The 20,244-nt window shown below is 37.3% G+C and overlaps 1 protein-coding gene across 2 annotated transcripts in view; it reads left to right on the top strand.

The window, feature by feature from the left end:
* Positions 1-20,244, top strand: part of LOC149540374 (hsp70 nucleotide exchange factor FES1-like) — a 157,079-nt gene that overhangs the window by 110,269 nt on the left and 26,566 nt on the right. The gene's annotated exons all lie outside the window — the stretch shown is intronic.

Genomic DNA, 20,244 nt, shown 5'->3' on the forward strand with positions numbered 1-20,244 from the left:
AACAGCGCGGGTGTTGAAAACAACGCGGAAGTCGAAAACAATGCGGGTGTTGAAAACAGCGCGGGTGTTGCAAATAGCGCGGGTGTTGAAAACAGCATGGAAGCCGAAAACAGCACGGATGTCGAAAACGACGCGGGTGTAGAAAATAGTGCGGGTGTGCGGAATAGCGCAGGTGTGCAGAACAGCGCGGGTGTTGGAATAGCGCGGGTGTGCAGAATAGCGTGGGTGTCCAAAATAGCACGGGTGTTAGAAACAGTGCGGGTGTGCAAAACAACGCGGGTGTTCAAAACAGCACGGGAGCTCAGAACAGCGCAGGTACACAACAAAACCCTCAACATACAATGATAATGGCAAGTTCGAAAGAAAAGTTGCCTAAATTTGATGGTGATGAAGCAGCTGATCCCATTCGACATTGTAAAACATGTGAAACGATCTAGAGGGCAAATGGCATAACAGATACAAACGAATGGATCCGACAATTTCCCGCTACCCTATGGGGTGTTGCGATTGATTGGTTTACTGATACTGATCCACAAAAGTTAAACACTTGGGATAACATTAAGGAGTTCATTGCAGAATTTCAACTTTTGCACGATGATAATGAAATTGAAGCGGAGATATTCAATACCAAACAAAAGAAGAATGAAACAGTACGGGTCTTCACCAGGAGGTTGAAGGACTTAATCAGTAAAATGGAGAATAAGCTAGCAGATGGGCTCCAGAAAAGATGGTTCATTGAAGGCCTTCACCCGAAGCTGCGGAAAAAGATGAAGATCGTGCCACCATCGACATATACTAAAGCATACAATCGGGCATTGAACCTCGAAAGTGAACAGAAGACAAAGAAGAAGAAGAAGACCAGCTCATCCGATTCAGATGACAATGAGCCTTCAGGAGAAGATAGCAGTGGCGATAAAGGCAGCAACAAGAAAGTTCGTTCTCTTCAGAAGGACATGCTTCGGATGATGAAAGAGTTCAAAAACATGAACAAGGAGACTAAAGGCAATGACCTATTGTGTACGGAGTACAAGAAAGAAGGCCATACGAAGGGATCCTGCCCAAAAGATCAATTTTGTGAGATCTGTCAGATTCTAGGACACTCGGTAAAGGAATGTCCTTTCAACCTGAAATCAAGAACACCATAGCAAGTGTTCCTCACGCAGGAAGCGTCCGTGGTAGGAGGGAGCGAGAACACCAATACGGAAGGTGCCACATCGGGCAGATACAGAAACAACCGGTGCAACAACAACAGCAACAACAACAATACTGGCAATAACAATAATGGCAGAAGGAGTCGAATTCAGTATGATGCGAATGGTCGGCCAATTGTTCAATGCCGCACATGCAATCTGTGGGGTCACTTTTCTCGAGAGTGCACAACGGCGAACACATTGAAGTTGCTATGTCGATGGTGTGGACCGGGCGATCATGACGATGCTAAGTGCCCGAAGTCCGGAGTAAACTTGATTACCGTCAGGACAGATGAGGAAGAAGTTTTGGCAATCACTCGGAAGTAGGCAAGGCTATACCCCGATTCGACGGAGGAAAAGAAGAGATTGGAGGAAGCACGGGCAGAGATCCAAAGAGTAACGCAGAGAGAAACGACACATCTGAAAGACACGGCGAGTACCTCCGTACGGAATTGCGCAGAACAGAACATTGTACGGCAAATATTGCAAGCTGAGATACCCGTCAGGATAAATGATCTGTTGCTCACTATGCCTCAACTCCTTACAGCCCTCACGAATATAGTCCCGATTGCTAAGCAACCAGTAGAGCAAGAAAAGGAGAAACAGGGGGGCGCAAGTGCAGAAGATCTGATGCTATTAGCTCTTTCATCCGGACGCTATCCAGCGGTTGTTGAAATGGGCATTCTCGGGACTGTGCTAACGGACACGATTGTGGACGGAGGATCCAGTGTCAATGTGCTGCCAGAGGATACTTGGAAAAAGTTGGGACAACCAACATTGTGGCCACCTACCTTCCAGTTGTTAACAGTCGATCAACATGGAATCAAGCTATTGGGAGCACTCACAGCGCAACCACTGACGATTGGAACACAACCGTTCTTGTTGGACTTTGTCATGATCCCACTGAAGCGGAGAGGATATTATGCCATTCTGGGCCGGGGGTAGCTGATACAAGCCAAGGCAAAACACGATTGGAAGTAAAATACTTTATCACTTGAAAGCAAAGGCCGGAAGTATGTCATCGATCTACACACTCAGATCGTTGGAGAAGAAGCTCTATTGTCGGATTCTGAAAGAGAAGACGATGAGAGGAGGCAAAGTATGGAACCCGATCAAGAGGGAGTCCTACGATTGGAAGGAGATGATGATCTGGATTCAGTAAATGGTCTTTATCACTGGCAGATAGAGGATTATGAGCTCTTTCCATGTTGTAATATGCTAAGGATCGATGAAGGTAAGAAAGAAGAAAATGAATGTCCAAAGGAACACACAGAAGCCGACGAAGGAAATGAATGTCCGAAGGAACACAGAGAAGTCGAAGGAGGAAATGAATGTTTGAAGGAACACAGAGAAGCCGACGGAGGAATTGAATGTTTGAAGGAACATGGAGAAGCCGAAGGAGGAAATGAATGTTCGAAGCAACACAGAGAAGCCGAAGAAGGAAACGCGGGTATGACTAAAGCTGAAGGAAAGAACATACAGTACGAACCAGAAAGGAGGAAAGATTCCACTGTATGATCGCACAAGAAGAAAGTATTACGTCGAACCATAGATATAGTAGAAAGGTGCCAGTAGCAAGGAAGACACATCATACGGTCCACACAGGAAACAAAGCAGAAGGGTTTAATAAAAGTTGCAACAGTACGGAGTGGACGTGTTATTCACAGCCAGAAGGGGCAGCTGACGGAGTCCATGGTACGGAGCTTCGGGAACAAACTGGGCGATATGGAGATGACACAGAACAGGCGTAGCAGGTTTCAACCAGGACAGTTGGCGTTGAGGTATGATGGATGGAATGAGATCAACCCAGGCAAGTTCAGAGTTAAGTGGGTCGGACCATATCAAATTCGGCAAGTGGGTGATAATGGAGCAGTAAAACAATGGATGCTAGATGGAAAGGAAGTTGTCGACACAGTGAATAGCTCGAAGTTGAATGTTTGCCATGAAAGAAGTAACGCAACTCCATGGACAAACAACTGAGAGAGGAAGACTGTAAGTACTGTACATATGTAAATATTGTACATAGTTCAAAAAAAAAAAATTGAAAAAAGGCACTGTACGGATTCTTAACTTGCTCACCGTATGGTTTTTGGAGGTTGTGTAGGGAATTTATTAGTTCACCGTACGGATTTTATAATAAGAAAGCACTGTACGATTTTTAAATGCTACCGTACGGTTTTTTTAGTGGGCAAATACTGTACGGATTTTCAAGACAGTTCCTGTACGGATATTTTCACAGTTGTCGTACGGATTTCTAATGATTTAACCGCGTACGGATTTCAGGTTCCAACCACTGTACAGTTTGCTGAATTCATCACAGGTTTTATAAAATTTGATTACCGTACGGCGTACGGACTTTGGAGGTTCCAACGCATGGGTTTTAGCAAGCAGTGTACAGATTCTTTCATCAGTCGTAATACGGATTTTAGAGCCAGGTCACTGTACGGATTTTTCAGCATATTCAAAGTACGGATTTTCACAGAGTTGAGGATGAGGAAGGATATTGCTACAGTACGGATTTCAATAGAAAAGTTTCTTGTGTGCTTCAATATGAATTTGCAAATTTAAAGCTTCCAATTGCGTACGGATTTTGCAGAAGGGGATGTGTACAGATTGTTGAAGATTGAAAGACTTGGCGTACGGAATTGAAAGATTAAAGTTCTGTTTTAATATTCTCAGGGCTTGGTGTGAGGAAGAGCCTTCCAAAATTTGGTGTCTGGGCATACGACTTTTACAGGATATGACATTCAAATTTAGTAACATTTGAGGATATTGCATGAGGAAGGAGTCGATACGGTGGAGGATGTATGGTGTAGCTGTACATTGGTAGCACAAAAGAGTGACAAGAGGTTTTCTATAAAAAAAAATTTTTTTAAAAAGGGTCGACAAATCAAGAATGCTCAGAATGAGTATCAGATGATGCCATAGGGAAGGGGAAGCATTAGCGATTGCCAAAAAGAGTGTAGAATCGGCAGAAAATAACATAAATGGTGTGTTCTGTGCAGCTTTGTGTGGGTTCCAGAGTGCCCAGGACCCTGCGGGGGCGCTGCCCCTCGACCTCGCAGGGGGCGTTGCCCCTTGGACCCCCAGTCGTTGCGGATATCAGTCGTGGGAGTTTGACCAGTGGAGAAGACTTGAAGCTGTTGCAGGCATGGAGTGTCTGTCTACCAAAGGCACTGAGAGTAGGTGTTGGCCATGAGGCTGTCTTGGTGGATGCGTAGAGAGCTCAGGAGGAGTTGATCATCCAGTTGGAGGCAGTGCAACGACACTTGGCTCAAGGTACCAAAGAGTTGGAAGCAGAGAAAGCAGCACAGGTGGCTATCAAGGTTAGCTTGAGGAGTCAGTATTGTGTTAACAAAGGCTACAGATGCAACGGGATGAATGTGAAAGTGATGTGGCAGATCAATATTGTTATATTAGTTGTTTGAGTTTTGTTCTGTAGTCATCAGGAGACGACTTTTCTTTTTGGAGGGGATGATGTTGTCGATAGAAATTGTGTATCAGCTGACGGGTCCCTTCGGAAAGGAAATTGTGTATCGGCCGACGGGTCCCTTCGGAAAGGTTCTTGTTATGTAGCCGACGGGTCCCTTCGGAAAGGTTTTTGTTATGTAGCAACATGTTGTATGTGGCCGACGGACTCCTTCGGGAAAGTTCTTCGAAAAGTATTTATAACCCCTTCGAGAAGCATAGTATTCAGGAGATCTTATCATGGAAGCATAATGTACTGTTTGGCATATGCGAATAATAATAAGAAGATTTCTGTTGTTCTTGTTCGTGTTCGTGTTCATTGTCTGTGTGCAATTCTTAATTAACCTATGCGGTAAACAAAGTTTAGGCTTAGAGTTAAGTAGGTTTTTGGAAGAAAATAAGTTTTGGGGAGAAGCTTTTGAAAAGAAGATCAAGGAGCAGAACTGAAAGTGCAAATTTGCTGTTGGATCTTTGTAACTGAATGTATTGTAATTGGCCGTAACCCAGAAGGCCTCACAGCTGGGCATGTAGGAAGATATTTTGATGAATCAATAGAAGTATTTGCTCTTCTCTCTCCTTTGGTTGTTGTTCTTTGTGTTCGTTTCCGTTGTGTTAACTCTTGCAGGGTGGTTTGGATAGCTGGGTGAGCCTTTGGCCTTAGTTATTCACTCCTCTTGCCTGTGTTAGTTGGTATCAGAGCTTGAGGTTCGTCCTTGTGGAGATTGGATTGTGTAGAACCTTGATTTGGATTTGGTTGTAGGGTGGCAGATCTGCAGATTTGACCTATAACTTGCAAAGGGTTACGATCTTGCAGGAACCTGATTTGTGAAGATGGTTTGTGGTAGAGGAAATAATGTTGATAATGCTATATTGGATCAATTGAGACAAATTACAGCCAGGTTAGATGCTGTGGAGACAGCCCAGAGGAGAGGAGCACATCTTGATGATGTAAGTGATGATGTAAGTGATGATGAAGCAGCAGCACCAAACCATAATCCAGAACCTAAAGAAGATCATGATGAAGAAAGATTGTTGAGAGTATTGGCTAGAGCGAATTCAAAGCCTGCTGTAGAAGTTGTTCCTTATGATGGAAAATTGGACACCGATGCTGTGTTGGATTGGATCTCTGATATGGAGAAGTTCTTTGAGTATGAAAACACTCCTGATAATAGAAAGGTGAAGATTGCAGTCACTAGGCTGAAAGGTTATGCATCTCTATGGTGGGAGGACTTGCAAACTGATAGACAAAGGAGAGGAAAGGAGAAGATCGGAACTTGGCCAAAGATGGTGAACAAGGTAAAGAACAAATTCCTTCTTGCTGATTACCAAGTTAGCTTGTTGAGAAAGATGCAAAATTTGAAGCAAAAAGACATGACTGTGAAAGAGTATATTGAGGAATTCTATAGACTGGACATCAGATTTGGACATGTGGATGATGACGTTGAGAAAATTGCAAGGTACATTAATGGATTGAGATTTGGAATACAAGATGAAATAAGTTTTGTGAAATTGGAAAGTGTAGAAGAAGCATATCAATATGCCTTGAAAGCTGAGGAGATCTTGACAATGAAGCATGAACAAAGACAGAGAGGTAGAGGTGGTAGATTCCAGAGAGGCAAAGGTAGATCTTATGAAGAAAGTGGCAGATCTAACAGTTCTATGCAAGATAAAGGCAAATCTGAATGGAAGAATGATGACAAAGGTAAAACTGAATGGAAAAGTGGTAATTCTTACCGAGGAGGCACTAATTCTTACCGAGGAAGAGGTAATTCTTATTCTAGAGGTGGATTTCATGGTAATTGTTTTAGATGTGGCAAAGAAGGGCATAGATCCTCTGAATGTAGATCTTCTGAAGGTGGGCAGAATAATAGAAATGCTATGATTCAAGAAGACATTGAGAGTTCACCAAGTGGACCTGAGGTTGGAAAAAATTTGATGGTGAGAAGAACCTTATGTAATAAGGGAGGTGATGAGGAACCTGTTTTAAGGAGAAGTCTTTTCAAGACAAGATGTAAGATGGCTGGAAAATGCTGTAAAGTGATCATTGACAGTGGAAGTTCTACAAATCTGGCATCAGAAGAGCTAGTTACAAAGTTGCAGTTGTAGAGGTTGAAACATCCCAAACCTTATCATGTTTCATGGATCAAAGATGAGCATAAGATATTGGTAAGTGAGCAAGGCATTGTGAAGTTCAAAATTGGACATTACTTTGATGAAGGTTTGTGTGATATTATGCCCATGGATTGTTGTCATATTTTGTTGGGTAGACCTTGGCAATATGATAGATATGCTATACATGATGGAAAATTGAATCAATATACTCTTTGGGTAAATGGGAAGAAACAAACATTGTTGCCTTTGATTGAAGTTCCAGATGAGGTTAATTGTACTACTATAAAAATTTGCATGGTTAATGGGAAACAATTTGAAAAGGAAGTGAAGAAGAATCAGGTTTGTTTTGCTATAATTCCAAGAAAATCGAGTTTTGTCAATGGAGACCGAGTGCCAGAAAACAATGTTAATCGAGTGCCAGTCAGTGGTGACCGAGTGACAGATGGTAGTATTGACCAAGTGCCAGAAGAAATTGCAGAGTTGTTGAATGAGTATAAAGAAATTATTGCTGATGATATTCCTGATGGTTTACCTCCAGTAAGAAGTATAAGTCATTGTATGGATCTAATCCCTGGAGCTAGTTTGCCAAACAAAGCACCATATAGATTGACACCTACAGAGAATGAAGAACTGAATAGACAAGTGCATGAGTTGTTGTAGAAAGGTTTGATCAAAGAAAGCTTGAGTCCATGTGTTGTACCTACTGTATTAGCACCTAAAAAGAATTGAGAATGGAGAATGTGTACTGATTCCAGAGCCATTAACAAGATAACAGTGAAATATAGGTTTCCCATACTGAGGATGGATGACATAATGGATTGTTTGAGTGGAGCAAAGTATTTTACCAAAATTGATTTGAAGAGTGGCTATCATCAGATCAGAATCAGAGAAGGTGATGAATGGAAGACTACTTTCAAGACAAAAGATGGTTTGTATGAATGGTTGGTTATGCCTTTTGGTCTGACTAATGCACCTAGTACTTTCATGAGGTTGATGAATGAAGTTCTGAAAAGATTCTTGGGTAAATTTGTGATTGTTTATTTGGATGATATTCTGATATTCAGCAAGACTAAGGAAGAACATCTTGAGCATATTAGACAAGTATTACAGAGGTTGAAAGAGGAAAAGTTGCTGATTAATCTGAAAAAGTGTTCTTTTATGCAAGAGGAGATTGTGTATTTGGGATTTGTGATTTCAGCTGATGGTTTGAAGATGGATCCTGAAAAGGTTAAAGCAATTTTGGAATGGCCTACACCTGAGAATGTGAGTGAGGTAAGATCATTTCATGTTTTGGCTAGTTTTTACAGAAAGTTTATAAAGAATTTCAGTATTGTTTGTAATGCTATGACTGAAATAATGAGGGGAGATAAAAAGGAATTCAAGTGGACACATGGAGCTGATAAGAGTTTTGAGACTTTGAAACAAAAGGTTGCCGAATTACCTGTATTGGCTTTATCTGATTTCAACAAAGTATTTCAAGTTGAATGTGATGCAAGTGGTAATGCAATAGGAGATGTATAAGTCACGAAGGTAAGCCTGTTGCTTTCTTTAGTGAAAAGTTGAATGATGCTAAAAGGAAATATTTTGTGTATGATCAAGATTTTTATGCCATTGTTCAAGCATTAAAGAAATGGAGACATTATTTGATGCCTAAGGAGTTTGTGTTGTATATTGATCATAAAGCTTTACAATACTTGGGAAGTCAACATAAATTGAATCAAAGACATATGAAGTGGGTTGAGTATTTGCAGAGTTTTACATTTGTGATCAAGCACAAGAGTGGAATTACTAACAAAGTTGCTGATGCATTGAGTAGAAGACATTCTTTGTTGATTGAAATGAAGGTTGAAGTTCTTGGTTTTGATGAGATGAAAGAGTTGTATGATGCTGATCCTGATTTTTCTGAGGCATGGAGAGAGTGCAAAGCACCAAATTTGACAGATCACATAAGTAAGTATGATGAGTATTTCATTCAAGAAGGTATGTTGTTCAAAGGTATTCAATTGTGTATTCCTAGAAAAGTATGATGAGTTTTTCATTCAAGAAGGTATGTTGTTCAAAGGTATTCAGTTGTGTATTCCTAGAAGTCCTATGAGGTTGAATCTGATTAAGGAAAAGCATAGTGGTGGATTACCTGGACATTTTGAAATTGATAAGACATTGAGTTTGCTGAAAGAGAAATATTATTGGCCACAAATGTATAAGGATGTTCAGAAATTTGTAAAGAGTTGTGGAGTTTGTCAAGTTGCAAAAAGAGTGAGTCAAAATACTGGTTTGTATACACCTATTACTGTTCCTGAGAAACCTTGGACTGACATTAGTATGGATTTTGTTCTTGGATTGCCTAAAACAGTGAAAGGGTATGATTCCATATTTGTTGTAGTGGACAAATTTTCTAAGATGGCTCATTTTATACTATGTAAGAAGACATCAGATGCCGAGCATGTTGCTGAACTTTTCTTTGAAGAGATTGTGAGATTGTATGGATTACCAAGAAGCATTATTTCAGATAGAGATAGTAAGTTTGTTAGTTATTTTTGGAAGACATTGTGGAAGAAAATGGGTACTGAATTGAAGTTTAGTTCTACATTCCATCCACAAATAGAGGTTGTGAATAGAAACTTGGCTAATTTGCTGAGATGTTTAGTTGGGAATAAGCCAAGTAATTGGGAGATGGTATTGGCACAAGCTGAATTTGCATATAATAATTCTGTGAATAGAAGTACATGGAAGACACCTTTTGAGATTGTTACCGGAATGCATCCTAGAGGTATATCAGATTTGAGAGATGTTGCTGGTGAAGAAAAGAAAAGCGCTGCAGGAGAAGAATTTGCTGATTTTATGGAGTCCTTGCATAAGGAAGTGAAGTTGAGGTTAGAACAAAGCAATCAGAAGTATAAGGAGAATGCTGATAAGTCTAGAAGACACCATGATTTTCAAGTTGGTGATGAGGTGATGGTTCATCTAAAGAAAGGAAGATTCCCAGTTGGAACATATATCAAGCTGAAGATGAAGAAATTTGGACCTTGTAAGATCTTGAAGAAGTTTGATAGTGGTAATGCTTATGAAGTTGAGTTACCTGATGACATGGATATATCTCCTATATTTAATATTGCTGATTTGTATAAGTATCATGAGTCAGAGGATGAAGTTGTTATACCAGATGATTATCCTAAGAAACAGATTGAGGAAGTTGAACAGATATTGGATCAGAGAGTTGGCAAGAATACAAGAGGAAAAGATTACTATGAATATTTGGTGAAGTGGAAGAACAGACCTATTGAAGATGCTTCATGGATTTCTCAATTTGAGTTGGATTCAGCTCGGGTTGGGACATCTCAATGATTCAGGAGAATCATTTCTTTCAACCCCGGTTGCCTGATGCAGGAGCATCCTAGGTTGCCTTGTTATCCTGCTTATTTTGTTCACCTAGTAATTCCTTCATGTGCCGAGTTACTGTAGCACTCTTCATGTGTTGAGTTATTGTAGCATTTCTTCATGTGCCGAGTTATTGTAGCACTCTTCATGTGCCAAGTTATTGTAGCATTCCTTCATGTGCCGAGTTGTCCAGTTGATGTCGAGTGATGCCGAGTTGCCAATTTCTAGTTGATGCCGAGTGCCAGTTTCCAGTTGATGCCGAGTGCCATTTTCTAGTTGATGCGGAGTGATGCCGAGTGCCAGTTTTTAGTTGATGCCGAGTGCCAGTTTGTAGTGGATGCCGAGTGATGTCGAGTGCCAGTTTCCTAGTGGGTGTCAAGTGCCAGTTTCCTAGTGGGTGTCAAGTTGTCTGTTTTTGGTTCTTAGTGGGAAACGACTTGCGTATTTAATTTCGATCGTGAATTTAATGATAGGATCTTGTGTCGGCCTTCCTCTTATGTAATGATTCTAGAATGATCTGTAAGCCGTTTTGGCAAGTATAAATAGAGAGTTTAGGCTTAGAGTTAAGTAGGTTTTTGGAAGAAAATAAGTTTTGGGGAGAAGCTTTTGAAAAGAAGATCAAGGAGCAGAACTGAAAGTGCAAATTTGCTATTGGATCTTTGTAACTGAATGTATTGTAATTGGTCGTAACCCAGAAGGCCTCACAGCTGGGCATGTATGAAGATATTTTGATGAATCAATAGAAGTATTTTCTCTTCTCTCTCCTTTGGTTGTTGTTCTTTGTGTTTGTTTCTGTTGTGTTAACTCTTGCAGGGTGGTTTGGATAGCTGGGTGAGCCTTTGGCCCTAGTTATTCGCTCCTGTTGCTTGCGTCACAATTAAACCTCCTCTAAGTTAGCGATCTGGGAAGACAAAACTAATAACACTTAACTAACAATGTGTTAGTTTAGTTAAGCATAATAGAGTTTCTTCATGAGAAGTCGCCGGCTCCTGTAGGCAGAGATATATATAATATGATGCTAGTTTGAAGATATATAATGATAAGAAGAGGAAGTACGGTCTGTAATATCAGACCTGGAGGTTATCTGGTTAGATGTACTTAACAGAAAACTTGTCTTTAAGTCACCAAATGTTACTATCAAATTATGAGAAAGGTATATAATTGCTTGAGGAAAAACAATTTTGGGGAGGTAAGGACTGTGATGTCCGCCCTTAGAAATTGAATTCAATAGAATATAATTAAATAATAATATTAAGAATAATTTAATAAAAAAATAATGATATTAAAATAATATAAGATGGTGTGATTAGTGATTAATAAAATTAATCGTTGTTATGAAGAGGATCAGTATGCAAGAGTCATGTCCCATCTATTATGAAGGGTTACAATCCTTTCTAATAGCAAGATATAAGAAGAGATTCTCCATCATTCGATTCAACATGGAATGGGAGAGGAAAATTATTTATATCTGATATTCATAATGCAAATTAGCAGTTCCTATTAAAAGAGGATTCTTTTTATTAAATGGATGGCAAGTATCATATGGAAATATAGCGATATGCTATAGTTTATCTATATATCAATTATGAATTCTGTTAGGATCAGAGATCCTTATTTATCCTGATATATATATATATATATATTCAAGATATATAAACTGAACATAATAGGTGTATACAGTAACTGTATTTCAATCCTGGTACTATTTGATTAATAGAAGGGAAATCTGTGATGTTACCAAGGAGGGGCTTGTATAAATCCAAGCAAATGGATCTTATCCCAAGAGAGGGTAGGGGTCAGCATCCCATAAGCTTTTGTGATACAAAGTTGGACCTATAACTTCAAGGGAAGGCATTGCCGGTTTCTAGGCATTTTGGATAACACCTACACCTTCCATCCTTGAGTTGAAATAGTAATAAGGTTGGATATGAGTGTTAAAGATGACTTAAAATTTAATAAGATAAACAACTAATTGAGAAATTTAGGATAAATTAGTCCCATCAAAGGACGTTACAAAATCAATGTAAGAAGCCATCAGAACATATTTCTGGTCCAGAACACAAACTGATCATAGCCATATCACTTACCGTTTCTAGATTACCAAAAAATGTTTTTGGCTACTAGGAAGCACCACAACCAAGACAAATATTTGAATACTATACAAACCATAGTTGCACTTCTTCAACGTTAATTTCTAGAGCAAGAACCTTTTGGAAAACACAATTGAACAATTGTCATCTTTAACTGTATATCTTTGTAACTGAACTATTGACATCCAAACCTAAGGATATAACACTAAAGCACTGATAACCATCATTCTCATATGAACTTTAAAATAGATACCTGTCTTCCACAATCTTGTAGCACTATCATGTTCAACAAACAATCTTACTTCCTTTAGACCAACATCCTTCATCTAGAATTATTTGAACCACCAGATGGTACATATTATGTCTTAAACAAATACCTCCACACCATAGTGTTTAACATAAATGAAAACCAAACAACCAAATTGACATATATTTCCAACAATCTCCCCCTTTGTCATTGATGAAAACAACCACCAAAAATGTTTTATAGCCCCTAACTAAAATAACTAAAATATTCCCAACACAATGCCAAATAAATATTTTCCATATCTTTGTCCACCTTTACCATCAAGGAAAAAGGTCAAAAGTATACTTACTATTACTCCCCTTGAGAACAACCACTAACATCAGTCCAAAAGCTCCCCCTGGATAGATGCACCACTTTGATGGATTTAGTTAGGAGGGGAAACAATCCCAAGCTTCTCTTGATGAAACTTAGAAGTATTTTTCACCAAAGCTTTAGTAAATATGTTTGCAATTTGCTCTTTTGCAGAACTGTGCTCTAATCTCACTTCTTTTTCAACAACCTTTTCTCTCAAGAAATTGTATCTGATTCATATATGCTTTGTTCTTGAATGCATCACTGGATTCTTGGAAATATTGATTGCACTTGTATTATCACACATAATAGGAATGACTTCATCAAATACCACTTTTATGTCTTTGAGTGTTTGTTTCATCCACAATAATTGAGTACAACAAGATATTGTCACAATATATGCTGCATTGCAGTAGACAAAGACATTGAATCTTGTTTCTTGCTAAACCAGGAAAGTAATCTGTTGCTTAAGAAGAATGTGCCGCCACTAATAGTTTTCCTGTCATCAACATTTCCTGGGCAACTAGCATTAGTAAAGGCCTGCAACATGATGTTTCCTTCTTGTACTGTAAACCATAATCCTCTTTTGATCCCTTTGGTTTGACCTGAAATCGAGAAACCAAACCCATAGCCTACATAATGTCTAGTCTAGAAGCAATTAAGTACAAGAACCCACCAATCATTGGTCTATACTTTGTCTGGCCTACTTCCAGAGATTCATCTTCCTTGCTTAATTTGCAGTCAACATTCATAGGAGTTGCAACGGGTTTACAGTAATTCATTCCAAACTTCTTAAACATTTGCTTTACATATTTATTCCGAGAAATGAATATTCCATCATCAAACCGACTAACCTATTACCCAAGAAAGAATGACAATTTACTGGTCATTAATATTTCAAAGTCGTTTTGCATTTTCACATTAAACTCATTACACAATCTTTTCCACCAAATATGATGTCATCAATATATACTTCAACCATTGGCATTTTGTCACCTATTTTAAAATAGAGATTACTACAGGCAGTTCATTTCTTGAATTTTTTCTGTATTAGATATTTATCCAATTTTGCATAGAAGACCCAAGATGCCTGTTTCAGTCCATAGAATGCCTTCTTCAATTTGCATACCAAGGTTTTTTCTAAAAGCGTAAAACTTCCCATTTTCTCTATATACTTTCCTTCAAGATCTCCATTCAAAAGGGATGATTTACATCCATTTGATATACTTCGAAATTCTTGTTAAGTAACAAAAGCAAGAAACATCCTTATATCTTCCATCCTATCCATTGGAGCAAAAGTATCTTAAAAATCAATCCTTTCAACTTGTGATTAACTTTTACTTCTTCAATCTTAATTTCCAGAGCAAAAACATTCTGGAAAACACAACTGAACAGTTGTCATCTTCAACTATATATCTTTGTAATTGAACTACTGACTTCTGAACCTAATGATATAATACTAAAGCACTGATAACCATCATTCTCTTATGAACTTCAAAATACATACCTGTCCTCCACAATTTTGTAGCACTATCATGTTCAACAAACCTTACTTCCTTTAGGCCAACTTCCTTCCTCTAGACTTATTTGAACCACCATATAGTCTAGAATATGTCTTCAACAAATACCTCCGTACCACAGTCTTTAACATTAATGAAAACCAAACAACCAAATTGACATATATTTCCAACAGTCTCCCCTTTTGTCATTGATGGAAAACAACCACCAAAAATATTTTATAACCCCTAACTAAAATAACTGAAATATTCCCTGCCAATTAAATATTTCCCTTATCTTTCTCCACCTTTGCCATCAAGGACAAAGACCAAAAGCATACTTACTACGACTCCCCTTGAGAACAACCACTAGCATCAGCCCAAAAGCTCCCCTTAATAGATGCACCACTTTGAAGGATTTAGTTACGAGGGGAAACAATCCCAAGCTTCTCTTGATGAAACTCAAAATATTGTTCACCAAAACGTAGTAAATATGCCTGCAATTTGCTCTTTTGCAGAACTATACTCTATTCTCGCTTTTGTTTCAACAACCTTTTCTCTCAAGAAATGGTATCTAATTCATATATGCTTTGTTCTTGAATGCATCACTGGATTCTTGGAAATGTTGATTGCACTTGTATTAACATACATAATAGGAATGACGTCATCAAATGCCACTTTTATGTCTTTGAGTGTCTGTTTCATCCACAATACTTGAGTTCAACAAGATATTGCGACAACATATTCTGCCTTTGCAATAAATAAAGACACTGGATCTTGTTCTTACTAAACCAGGAAACTAATCTGTCACCTAAGAAGAATGCACCACCACTAGTGTTTTTCCTGTCATTATCATTTCCTGCACAATTAGCTTTAGTAAAGGCCTGCAACATGATGTTTCCTTCTCGTACTGCAAACCATAGTCCTTTTTTGATCCCTTTACAAATCTTTAAATTCTTTTCACAACTTGCTTATGGGTAACATTTGGTTTGACCCGAAATCTAGCAACCAAATGCATAGCCTGCATAATGTCTAGTCTAGAAGCAATTAAGTACAAGAATCCACCTATCATTGATCTATACTTTGTCTGGTCTACTTTTGGAGACTTGTCTTCCTTACTTAATTTGCAGCCAACATTCATAGGAGTTGCAACGGTTTTACAATAATTCATACCAAACTTCTTCAGCATTTTCTTTACATATTTGTTCTGAGAAATAAATATTCCATCATCAGACTGACTAACCTATTACCCAAGAAAGAATTACAATTCACCAGTCATCATCAGACTGACTAACCTATTACCCAAGAAAGAATTACAATTATTTCAAATTCGTTTTGCATTTTCACAATAAACTCATCACACAATCTTTTCCACCAAATATGATGTCATCAATATATACTTCAACCATTGGCATTCTGTCATCTATTTTAAAATAGAGATTACTATGAGTAGTTCTTTTCTTAAATTTTTGCTGTATTAGTTTTTTATCCAATTTTGCATAGCAGACCCAAGATGCCTGTTTCAGTCCATAGAATACCTTCTTCAATTTGTATACCTAGTTTTTCTCCAAAAACTTAAAACCTTCCGTGTTGTCTTAATACTTTTCTTCTTCAAGTTCTCCATTCAAAAAGGCTGATTTACATCCATTTGATATACTTTGAAATTCTTGTTAAGCAAGAAAAGCAAGAAACACCCTTATAGCTTCCTTCCCCACCATTTGAGTAAAAGTTTCTCAAAAATCAACCCTTTCAACTTGTGATTGACATTTACATACTAATCTAGTCTGGTTTCTAAATACCCATTTGGTTCTTAGCACCTTCTTGTCCACCGGTCAAGTACAAGTTCCCAAAATTCATTTTTCTCTGTTCGACTTAGCTTTTCTTCCATTTCTTCAATCCAATTCTCTTCCTTGCTTCTCCATAATTATTGGCTTCAGTGATTGATAGAAAACAACAACTTAATTGTTCTTGTGTTTTGACAAACCTTCTCCTTGTCTAAACATCCTTATCCCCAATTATTTGATCTTCTGAATGACTCTTTTTGAACTTATTTAAGGTGTCTTCACAATGACTGCCAGTTCTATTTCTTCAATATTTTTTTTCTTCTTTATCATTTTTCGAAATATCCTTTTTTGAAATGGGAGTAAACTCAACATCACTACCTTCTACCGGAGTAAGTTGACTCTAGTCCTCACATACATTTACATTTGCACTTTCAGCAACCTTCTTCATCCTCTTATCGAAACAGCTGCCAGTTGTAAGCTTTTCTAATTGTTGCATAGGCTCAGAAAATTCCTTCATCTGCTCTTTTATCAAATTCTCATAGTCCATCTTCATCTCTTCTAATGTAGCACTTGCTTCCAAAGATCTTGAAGTATCTCACAACGGCAATCTTTCATACCATAGTTCATAAGGTGTCTTTGTATGAGTTTCTTTGATCTAAACCTTGTTAAGAAGATATATTGTCGTATGCACAACATCCTTCAATATATGTTTGTCAGATTAGTATTTTTTTAAATAGTTCTAGCCATTTCAACAACAATTCTATTCTTCTGAGGAGTCCTCATAGCGGAAAATACTCTTCTTATCCAATTCTTATGAAAGGAATCATTAAATTCCCTTGAAGTGAATTCTGCACCTCTTTCAGACCTTAAACATTTAATCTTATAATCTATTTATTTTCTGCCGTTGATTTAAAGATTCTGAATTTTTTAAATGTTTCAGACTTCTTTCTTAGATAAATAACCTGTCATTCTAGAGTAATCAATTAATAACATAAAGTCCCTTTCTCCATTGAGACCTTTTGTTCTTGTCAGTCCACATAAATCAGTATGAATCAATTCCAAAAGTCCGCTAGATGAATATTCCTTGTTTTTGAAGGTCCTCGTTTACTTTCCAGATTGACATTCACTGCAAACAGTATCTGTAGGCTTGACATGTTTTGGCTGATCTCTAACAACTTCAATCTTGCTAACTCTGATCATGTTATCAAAGTTCTCATGTCCTAACCTTTTGTGCTACAACTGGATTTCATTACATTGAGTTAGGAAACACAGGTTCTAATTTTTGTCTTTAATATAATAGATGTTTTCAACAGTCTTCAAACTTTCTGCAATCGCTTTACCAATTTTTTTTTCCTATTAATGACACATCCATCATTCTTAAACAACACGTCATAACCTTTCTTACACATTTGACTTACACATTCGACTAACACTTAGGAGATTATGTATCAAACCTTCAACATAGTAAACATCATCAGTTTATGCCTCAATCAATTGGAATGGTTATAATGGGTTTGATTAGTACACATTCTTCTCCTGCATATCTGATTGCACCTCCATCATACTTTTCCAACTTAATAAATCTTTTCTTGTCACTTATCATATGATTTGAACATCTGAAATCTATAATTGATGCACCTGCAACAACTTTAGAATGTAATACAATCTCTACTTTCTTTTGTGAAATTGCTAGAAGAAGAGAATCTTCAATTGTTTCATTACTATCCTCATCTTCAAAGGAGTGTTCTTCACAGAACATAAACTCTTTTAACCTCTGCCCTTGAAATTTGTTCTTTTCTTGAAATCGCCTTTCTTTCAATTGCCTTTATTGCCATCTTCCACTTTACTACAATATTCCCTATACTTGTAGTCATTTGCAAAATGTCCTATTCTTCCACAATCAAAGCTCTTAAGAGGTAATATACCTTTGTATTTATCATTGCCTCACTTGAATCTTCGTGAAAGAAATACTTCAGCTTCCTCCAACATTTTGCTTGTCTATGGTTCAACTTATTCAACAACTTTAGATTTGGTCTCTCTTTTCCCTTTCAACTTTTGTAATTTCAATTGCAAAAAATGAGCCAATAAGTTGATCAATTGAATATTGGCCTTGATCATTGCTTTCCCTTATTGAAGATGCTATTGGTAAGAATTCGTTTGATAGGGTTAAGAAAATCTCAAGTATAACATCTCCATCATCTACTCCACCAACAACTTTGATTCCATCAGCAACATCTGTGATTTCGTTTATATATTTTTTTAACACTCATTCTAATGTCCCTTATCTAATTGGCTTTAGAAAAGAGGACAAGTTACTTGATTTCTTTCCTCTCACTAAAGTTTACTGTCTCCAATGTCACTTATAAACCCTTTTCCTTGTGGCGATTTAACTTGCATGCTCTATGATGTTTAATGTGATATGTTTGTGTTGGGCCTTATTCCTCTCTGTGCATCGGGGTTGATGTTTACTCCATCTGTTCTTTCCCTCTTATTCTAGAACTCTATATAAACATTGATCACTGCTATCTTTGATATAATATTAAAGACTGCAACAATTTATCCTTATTTCTAGAGCCAAGAATATTTTCCAGTGTGGAAAACATGCTTTGACTACAATTGCTTATAGAATTGCTATTACACACAAAAAGATATGCATCCCTGATTTAGACAAATGGATTTAACTTTAATGATTGGTTCTTGTTGAATAAATTTATACTTTATGGCCACTATGATCTCTAATGTCTCATACATGGCAATTTAGTATACAAGACGATCTTCTCTTACGATTACTCCTTACAATTTTATTTCTATGTTGGATGTGAATAATGACCATCTTTGTTATCACTTGCATACGATCTTTTCATAAATCAGTCTTCCATCTGTGTGTATATATTTTCTTCTTATCTCTTTTCCCTTCTTTACATTCATGAAGCTTTTATTAATAGTATGTCTAATTGTCAAGTATGGATTACAGATCATGCGATTGTGGCTGGATGAATAGGGTTTGATATGATTTATTAAGATAGTGTTTATGCAGGAAGTTTGCCGACTAAACTTCCTTCTAATTTGTTTGACTTCCATTTGACCATATTCAGTTCTGATCTGTAGCTAACTTTATACAAAGAAGTACTTACTGAACCTTGTATTGATTGTTGTTCTTAATACATTCCTTATCATAATGTGATCTACCTTGTGAAGTCATCTATGTTTATGGAGATAGCAACCTGCTTGGGAGTTTAAATCATTTCTCAGCTATAGTATGATCTTGGTCTGCATCAATGGCTATTTTGCAAATAAGGATTAAGATTTTGACCCATCATTTTGCATAACAATGTAGTCGAAGGTTTTGCACTAAATATTATATGCCATCAGTTTCCACCCACTGTATTCTGTCCTATTCCCTGCAGATGTATGATCTTGACAGTTGCCTTCATCATAAAATGACCAGCGACGATACTTCAAACACCATGCTTGTAAGGTTACTATTTCTTCCTTTGCTTTGATTGACTTGTTAAAATTGCTGAATGTATCCCCAGCATGTTCATGTCTATATTTTTTATTGTTTAAGTTGCTGTGTTGGATTGAGTCCTGCCTGGTCCATCAACTAATATCTCCTCTTGCATTGGCAACCTCCGGATGCATACCATTTCCCAAATTACAGTTGCTGAGTCTGTCTCTACCGTCTTTTTTTTCTATTTGGTACAAGTCCAGTATATATTTCTCTCCTGTTCAATGCCTTTGGAATGGGAATTATATTCTCATTAATACTACCAATATGTCTCATCAGAGATATGCCATTTGGACTCTTGGCTATGTTTTTAATTTAATGTTAAATATTTGATCCTTTTTTTTTGTTTAGATTTTTTTTATTGTTATTAGATTTTTAATGTTAAAGAGTATTTAATGTTCTCTCAGAAATTAGGTATTGTCATTTCTTATTTATCTATTTATTTAGGTATTGTCATTTATCGTCCATCTATCTATTTTGTAATTATATTATAATTATTTTGTATTAAAATATTATATTAGTTATCGATTTTTCTATGTTGATATTTTTATTTATTTATCTGTTTATATTTGTTATCATCATCTATTCATTAAGTTTCTTTGTAGAGAGGGGACATTGCA

This window comes from Cupressus sempervirens, chromosome 9, assembly GCF_028749045.1.
Source record: "Cupressus sempervirens isolate cs-2001-9-10 chromosome 9, ASM2874904v1, whole genome shotgun sequence".
Classification (NCBI taxonomy): Eukaryota; Viridiplantae; Streptophyta; class Pinopsida; order Cupressales; family Cupressaceae; genus Cupressus; species Cupressus sempervirens.